This window comes from Dasypus novemcinctus, chromosome 2, assembly GCF_030445035.2.
Source record: "Dasypus novemcinctus isolate mDasNov1 chromosome 2, mDasNov1.1.hap2, whole genome shotgun sequence".
Classification (NCBI taxonomy): Eukaryota; Metazoa; Chordata; class Mammalia; order Cingulata; family Dasypodidae; genus Dasypus; species Dasypus novemcinctus.
In genome coordinates this window covers 107,816,195-107,825,504 of record NC_080674.1, presented here as the reverse complement: position 1 = coordinate 107,825,504, position 9,310 = coordinate 107,816,195, and the positions used below count along the sequence as shown (strand labels likewise).

At 35.7% G+C, this 9,310-nt stretch overlaps 1 pseudogene; it reads right to left on the bottom strand.

Annotated features, from left to right (window-relative positions):
• Positions 1-330: 330 nt before the first annotated feature.
• On the bottom strand, positions 331-1,115 carry LOC101423677 (nuclear apoptosis-inducing factor 1-like; annotated as a pseudogene).
• Positions 1,116-9,310: the final 8,195 nt, after the last annotated feature.

Sequence of the window (9,310 nt, the reverse complement as noted above, 5' to 3'; positions counted from 1 at the left end):
ACATGTTGTTGAGTGAGAGAGTCTGGGTCTCAGGAGTGCAACAAGTGTCTCCATTTCTCAGAAATGCTGGATCCTTTAACATCTATCAAAGAGGGAGCTTTGCACTAAGTGGCCAGCACTAAGGCCAATCACAGAACCCACATACAAAACCATGGTGGATTCATCCTGGCACACCCCCTGCCATCCTTGGATGATGCTGTCTGGCTGTGCATTCTGGGCCACTTGTCCAGAGCCAAAGGCCAGAAAGGAATTTGGTGTGTTGCCTTACAGGTAGCAGCCAAAATCCCATGAAATCCTTGATCATGAGCCAGAAGACTTAGATGAGGAGATTCATGACCACCTGGGGGCCTCCATGGCCTGGGCCTGGTGCTCCTGGGCACAGGCCTGCACCTCACTGTGCTGCTTGAAGTGCTGGGTGATCTCCTTCACATGCAGATAATTGACCTGCTGCTCCTGGATCTGTTTGACCGAACTGAGGGTGACTTAGCTCTTAAGAGCCTGTGACTTAACTGATGTGTCTGAGTGCTGGGCCATCATCTCCATGGAGCCCTCGGCCGGCAGAGGTAGGGGCCCTCAGTTGTGCAGTACTCCACCACTCCCTCCTCCAAGGTGTGATAGGTAGTCTCTGTGGGGATCTGTGTTAGGGTGACCAAGGCTGTGGCTGCAATAGCCGTAGGTCCAAGGACCATGGGATGGATTTCTGTGATACTGCGCAGGCTGTTGATGGTGACCTTACCCAGCAGGTTGCAGATGCCTTGTTGCATGGGGGTCAGCAGTATAGGGATTACAGCTAGACCACCACTGCCACTGCTACCACCTGTCCCAGGCCACCACTCCATCCTGTTCAGTGAGCGCTGGGGCTTCCCTACCCTCCACAGCCATCAGGACATGGGCAACCTTGTGACGGACCTCAGTCTTGAGTCAGACACTTCTTCTTGACCTCGGGTTGCTCCCTTACAACAGATGGCCAGAGCGTTGACACTTGTCCGGATGCTGTGCTAAGCTGCACTCTTGGCAGCCAGAGGGACACCAGCATTGAAGTGGTTCACCAGCAGGTGCTTCTTCAGCTCCAGCTCCTCCACGATGAGCTTCACCTCCCACTCAGAGAAGTTCATCTTCTATTCTTGGCTGCAACAGCCATGGCTTCTCCCCTTCCCTCTTTTAAAGAAACTATAATCCCTTCAATCCCGCAAATTTCCCTTCTCTTCTTATCAGCCTCCCACTCACCTACCTACCCTTATAGTGGATAGGCCAGGCTTGTAGTTTGTTCTTTTTTCATATCTGAGTAGCATTCCATGGCATGGATAAACTACAGTTGGTTTAACCATTCACTTATTCAGGAAGATCTGAGTTATTTCCAGTTTGGGGCTATTGTGAATAAAGGTCCTATGTACAATTATACATGGGTTTTTGTGTGAACACAGGTCTTCAGTTCTTTGGGATAAATGCCCAATTATTACTGAGTGGAAGAGTAATTGCATGTTTAGTTTAGTAAGAAACTGCCACACTATTTTTAAGAGTGGCTGTATCATTTAAATGACACCAGCAATGTATCAGTGATCCAATTTCTCTGCATCTTCACCAACATTTGATACTGTCAGTACTTACAAAAAAAATTAACCATTCTAATAGGTATGTAGTAAGATGTCACTGTACCTTTAATTTGCATTTGCCTAATGGATAATGTTGTGAATGTCTTTTCCTATGCTCATTTGACATGAAATAATATAATCCTCTTTAGGAAAAGTCTCTTCATTTCCTTTACCTATTTTTAATTGGATTATTTGGGTTTTTTTAAATGTTACATTCGGAGAGTTCTCTATATATTTTAAAGACTAGTCTTTTGGATGACAGGGTGTGCAAGCATTTTCTCCCAGTTTGTAGCTTGTCTTTTAATCTTTGGATCCTTTTAACATGGTCTTCTGTGAAGAAAAAAGTATTTAATATTGGTGAAGTACAATTTATCAATTTTTCCTTTTATAGATCATGATGTAGGCATCAGTTAAGAACTATTTTCCCACCCCTAAATCTGGCTATTTTTTTTCTAAAATATGTTTTATAGTATTATAAACACAGTATTATATACAGTATTTTATGGTTTTACATTTAAGTCCATTATCCACTTAATTTTTATATAAAATAGGAAGTTTAGGTGGACGTTCTTTTTATTTTTTATTTTTACCTATGGATATCGACTTGCTTCAGCACCATTTGTTGAAAAGGCTATGCTCCCTCATTTTAAACCATTGTCATGAGTGTAAATTGCAAACAAGTTGGTGTCATTGTACACCATTTTCAAATCAGTCATATGGTCTATTTCTGGGTTTTCTATTCTGTTCCACTGATTAATGCATTTATCCTTCTCCCAGTACCACACAGTCTTGATTATTTTAGCTACCTAGTAAGCCCTGAACTCGGGTAAATTAACTAACTCTTCCTACTTTATTCTTTTTAAAAATTGTTTAGCTATTCTTGTTTCTTTGTTTTTCCATGTAAATTTTAGAATAATTTTGTCTGTATTTACAAAAATTTTGCTGAGATTTTGGTAGAAATTTTATTAAACCTGTATATCAGTTTGGAAAGTGTTGGTTTCTTTACTATACTGAATCTTGCAATCTATGAACATTGTCTCTCTATTTATATTTGCTTTGATTTCTTTCATCAGTGTTTTGTAGTGTCTAGTATACAGGTCCTATACATATTTACACCTAAATATTGTTTTTTCATTGAATGATATAAATAGTATTCTATTTTTCATTTCAGTGTTCAAAGTTTCATTGCTGCTATAGAGAAATCCAGCTGAATTTTCTGTGTCTGTCTTATACATTGTGATGTTGCTGAACTCATTTATTAGTTCTAAGAGTTTTTTGGTAGATTCCTTGGTATTTTCTCTGTAGACAGGTATGTCATATCCGAATATAGCCCTTTTATTTCTTCCTTTTCAATCTGTATGCATCTTATTTCCTTTCTACACCTTATCGCACTGACTAAAATTTCCAGTGCTATGTTGAATAAGAGTGGTGAAAATGAACAATCTTGTCTAGTCCCTTATCTTAACAGGAAAGGATTCTGTCTTTCACCTTAAGTATAATGTTTATCAAGTAGAGGTAGTTTCCGTTTATCCCTAGCTGTCTAAGAGCATTGTCATCTTGATATTGGAGTCTATTGATGGTCTTTTTTTTCCAATTCGAGTAGAGATTTTCAATTGGAAATTGGATATTTTCAGTATTATATTATGATTTAAACCTTCAGTTTTGGGTTGGCTTTTCCTGGCATTGTCCAAAGGAAGTGGAGCACTGCTCTATTACTGCTAGATAAGGGTAGAAGTCTAGGTTTTCCACTTGGCTTCCCTGGCATCCCAGGGTTGGGAGGGGCTCCCTGATATTGCTGGTGAGGTGGGAGTTCCTACCCCCTGCTTGGCCTCCAGTGAGACTGGGAGGAGGAGTGGGAGCACGGAGACCTCCTTAAAGCTGGCCCTGGTGAAAGTCCCCAATCCTGTTACCAGTGGGGAGTAAAAGGACTGCCTCATTCCTGCCCTAAAGTGGTGGAAGTCCAGGCTCCCCCATGGTCTCCATAGACTCTGAGGCTAGGAGGTTGGGGCATCTCATCAAAGCCTGGTAAACGTTCCCTACTGGGCCTTTGCTGGTGAGTTTAGTGTTGGACTACAGTTTTTGTGGGTTTGGTTTTTATGGGGTTTTTTTTTGGTGGTATTTGACTGAAGCATATATATTGATGTCAAAAAGAATTCTGTCTTTCTAGACTGCCTCTTTCCTGGTGCTTTGGCTAGAAAGCATAGTGTTTTGTTGTATTTTGTCTGCCCCATTGATATTTCCAGGTTACCTGCTTCTTCAACTCCAAGTGTGAGATTCAGGGGGCAAAAAGAAAATCCAGGGAAGCCACCATGGTGTTAAACCTTGACTCCTGAGGTCTATAGGTGGTCTACCTTTTTCTCTTCACCTTTCAGAGTTTATAAATTCTCTTTTACATATAATGCCCAGGACTTTTAGTCATATTTGGCAGGGGAAATAGTTAAAAGTAAATCTTCTTCATCTTCCTGGATCTCCAAATTTCATGTAATTTTTATTTGTCAAAAAATATTATTCTTCTTTTGATTTTTTCAACCATTGAGAAGTATAAAATCCTTCTTAGCAAACATGCCCTGCAAAGCAAGTTACAGGTTGGATTTGACCCATGGGCCATAGTTTGCCAACCCCTGATACTGATCAAGATTTCAGAACTGGAACTCTTTTTGCTGGTCAAAACAGCCTGCCCAAAAATAGGGAAGCAGGGATAAGGTACACACTGGGAAGAAATAAATAGCTTTTCTCTTTGCTTAGAGCCAGGAAATTGAGGAGAAGAAATGCAGGCTGGGAGAATGTATAAACTGGCCTAGATTAAATTCAAAGCATAAAAATATTATATCGTGACCCTTTCAAGTATAATTCTAATAAAAACAATACTAAGACATAACTAAGTTTAGGAAATTATAACAGAAGTTCTCAGTTTTCCAATTTTAACTGCTTTTATGTTTATTTGTGAAATAACCATGAAAAGGTAAATGTGTGATTTACCTTCTTTGCTGATGTTCTAATTGTCTCTAAATCTACTTGTTGAGCTCATAAGTAGCAAAACACATAGAAACATGTCATAGTCCAAATAATGGAAAATATAAAACAAAGTCATAGAAAGGAAATAGTTCATGAAATTTGCTATTAATAATTATTAAAAGAAAAACTGAAAAGTTAAAACATCTTCGAAGATGAAGAATATTCAGGAAAGGACCAGTTCCAAGAACCCAAGATAAAATTGACTTTAGAATAGAAATTAAGACAAAGTCTTACTATAGAAAAGTCACACAGCTGCACAGTCTTTCCAATGAAGGCTGGGCGGAGATGGTGAGGGAGACAATGTAGAACTCACATGGCAAATGAATGCACTGCCGCATCCTATTGTTCAGCTGAGCCAGCCTGAAATTCATGCAAAGTGCAGAGTTAGTCTCTATAACTTTGTTCTAAAGCTCTCTTCCTTGAATTGCTATTAAATTTTAAATAAACTGAGACATGAACATTTACTAAAGTCATTATGATTCCATCACCATGGCATGCAGATCTGGATCCAAAATGCCAGGCACTCTTTGGTACTGAAGTCTGTCCAAAATTTTCTTTTTTGACTTTTTATTTATTTAGCTTGCAGATCTTCAGTAAGAAACAGCCAGCATCATCTGAAAGGACACATACTGCAAGAAACTAATTTCCTCCCTTACTGGAGCTATGTGATGTGTGACTTCCCATCGAGTACAATTGCCAACAAGGCACAGGTGTTCACCGCATGAGGAGGTGATAATGTGATTATAGGAAGAGAGATGTGATTTTATCCCTATACCCATAATGTAATCAGCCCCAACAGAGTGCCTGCTTTGCTTTCCTATAGTAAATACCAAGCTTGGGAAGCAGGAAAGCCAAAAGCTTTGTCATCTTCTAATTCATAACTACTAAAATTGATTTAGAATTAAGAGGGAAAGTTTTGGTTGTTTTTAACCTCCATTGATTCTTTGGCTTACTGTAAAAATTATCTAGGATATTTCTTCTCTTCTAATAGTCTCATGCTACCCTACTTGAATAGATAAAATCCAACATCAAATGAGTTTTCCTTTTTCTAAAATTTAACTAAATCAACCATTTATCATTTCATTCTTAAAAAGATTGTTCAGAAAATATATGACTCTCCCTTGTTTTCAGTGACAAAAATGTTGCTTTAATAGAAAATGCTTATAAATTTGACTCAATAAAAGGCAAACTGAACTTTTCCAAACTGAATTATAAGTCAAGGCATCATTTATTATAACATAAGAGTCAAATATTTTTCATTCACCAATTACTGATTTCAGCTAGCATGGGTGTGAATAATTTACATACAGGTTCATTCACTGTAGCATTGTTTGTACAAGAATACATTTGGAAAAAACTAAGTATACTTTATCAGATTAACTATTATTAATAGTTAAATAAATTGTGGTATATCTATACATTGCATCCATAGTGAAAGGATAAGCAACCTCTATATGAAATATTGGTCTCTGATATATATGACTATAATATTTTTCCATTTGTTTTTAAAAAACTTAAAAGAGAAATTTGTATTTATGTACTTGCTTTTATATGCATACAATATTTCTTTATGGATATAAAGTGATAACTGATAGTCTCTATGGAGGAGAATCAGGTGGTTGAGAAACATTGGTTTGAGGAAAATTTTACTATCATTTTATACATTTTAAGTTCTTCAACCCTAAAAATATTACCTATTCAAATATTATGTTAAATTTTAAATTTTAGGAATAATTATTAGTCATATATTAAAATGTGACAAATTTGATCAACTGTACTACTTAGGTAGATTATCAGTAATTTTGGTCTGAATGCATAATGAATCATATTATACCAAAAGCAGTGAAAATTTCATGAGATAAGCATGATCAGATTCAGTTAATCCAGATGAGACCCTAACAGTGAAGTAAAGTCTCAGAACTAATTTTACTTGTGGGGAAAATAGGTAAAGACATATTATGATTTGGGGGACATGGATATATTATCAGCCTGACCAAATTTATCCCTTCTACTGTTCATGCTTCCTGAAATGTACCTCATTGGGTAAAGGCAATGGAAGGCCTTTCTGGGGAGAACTCTACAACCTATTGACCAAATTACATATGAACATAAAGTAGTTTTGTAAGTTAAGGCAGCCCATTGTACCTGGGTTCAGGGAACCAACCAAAGGAAAATAATACTATACAGGAAAGTTTCATTCCGGCAGGAAGGAATATTTTAGAACCATCTAGAGTCTTTCCTGTATCAAGATATGGTTATTAGCGTCCATTTACTGGTTACTAAGTTGTTAAACATCCAACAGGAATAATTTAAATATAGGTTAGGAGTTTCAAAGTAAACTTGGTTAAATTTTAAATTTTGAATGACGAACTCTGAGAAAAAGAAACAGGAGTTTCATTAAATATCATTAAGTACTAATTTACATCAAGAAATTAATAAATTCAAAGGAATATATGATTGCAAATCTCTGACTGAATATTTGTTTGTATTATTAATAACCTAATAACTTAGAAGTGATTTTCTTCTTTGAAGACATTTCCTTAATTCACTCCAAAAGAAGCCAAATGAAAAAAAAATACCAATAATGACAAGGGCTAATAGTAATAATAATTCAACATGCGGTTATTAAAATGATAAATATGTTTACTTTGTGAGACGAAGTTAGTTGCCATCTTTATGTTTAAATCATTCCTGGGCATGCAAGCCACCTTCCCAGATGTTTCCTTTTCCATTAGAGCTTGTTGGTGTAGCAGATCTCAAAGTACTTTAAGTTGGGATTTTACAGTAAGCCATAAGTATATACATTAAGTCTTGAGGAAGGAATGCCAGTTTCAGATGGCAATATTTTTTAAAGTACCCATAAGTAAATAATAAAAAGATGATTGCTTTAGGCAAAATTCTTCCAAATGTTTGGCCAAAAAAAATTTGACTGCAGGTGCAACTAAAATTTTAACACTGGAAATACATTCTATTAATTTAAACTGTTACTTAGGTATTCTTGAAAATATATCTTCTTTCTCAGGAAAAAAACAGGCCCAGAGCGAAAACTTAGGTCATGGAATCATAATAAAGACCAGTCTGCTTGTTTGAATGTGAGAAAAATTTAGAAACAAATATTATCATCAAAGTTAGAAAAAGTTCATTAATTAGAAACACTGTTTCTAAATTGGGGCCCCCAAAGGATAGTACTTTCTCCTTTATACTAAAGTAATTATAAAAATCAACCAAATAAATTTTTCTCAAGAAAGATGTTATTAAACATTTTTTTTTTTTAAAGAAAAAAGGAAATAGCCAAATTAATCCTAGCCACTGTCTTCTGGTACAAAAAACTTTTCAATTCTGGAATAATGAAATACAAATCAAGAGAGAAATGGAAAAAAATATGAAAAATAATGAAAAAGGTGGCAGACAACATTCTTTCATCACATGATAAAGATGCAATTTTTTCAAATTTTAATTTTGGAAAAAAATTTTTTTAAATAAAAATGTACCGTAAATATAATACCTTCTGATTCTAGTAAACATTTGATTTGTGTCTCCTGGAATATTACTCAAAGGTTAATTGAAGCTGATCTCCTTAGATATTATATATAGAATAAAAACTATTTTGAAGGTTGCCAACACAGGAAAATACTGAATGAAAATAGACTTCATTGGGAAGTGGCTAAAGAACTGATAATAAATCTGTCTTAATGTCATCGGTAATGTTTTGGAAGGTAGATAAAATTTCCAGATCATGTTAAATTGGGTGATGTTGCAAATGTCAGAGAAGCTAGACAAATAGGCCCAAGTGGAAAGAAATATGAGCAAAAAATAAAATGAGATTCACTTTAGGAAAATTAAGATTAATATTGTATATTATCTGAAATATGAATCCTTAGTGGAAAATGTAAGGAAGAAACATCAAGATGAACCCACCGGAATTAGATTAAAACTTTGAGATGGAAGCAAGTTGTATTTAATAAGAGCCATGTATTGATTCTAATTCACAGACCTGATATTTTGGAGAATATACTTCTTCAATCAATAATTGAATAATCAATAATTAATTATATGCCCACTGACTTTTGTTTGTCAAATAAAGGAAGCTTTGACATGATGACATGCCATTTCCTTCTAGGCTGAGATCTCATAAAATTGAATTACACTTGTATACATATTGCTGCCTCATAAGCCACTACATTATTTTCAAATTTTAATTTAATGATGGTGATATTTCTTTCTCATAAATGCCCATGCCATTATTTCCTCAAGTGAAGAGCTGTGTGGGATCTATCATCTGGAACCAGTTTTCACTCAGAACTAAGGTGAAAGAACTTCTAAATTTACCAAACATTCCTATAGCAAGCTCATAACTTATTAATATTCTATGCCCAAACAATAGGCGTCCTGTTGAACAGTAGAACTGATTTTCTTAGTTCAGCATCAGAAACAAGTCAAGGCTATTATAATACATGAACTTTTCCTCACCAATATTAGTTATCATTATGCCCCTAAAGAATTACATTCTTCTTAGAAATCAACTTTCATCTTATACTTTTTCTTGTTCATCTGGGAGACAGACTAAAGTATCAGAAGGGGGAAAATGAGTATGGATGTAAAACTATTTGTGATGGTTAGGCTAATGTGTCGATTCAGCCAGGTAATAGTGCCAGTTGTTTGATTAAATAAGCACTGAGCTAATTGTAATACAAGGGCATTTC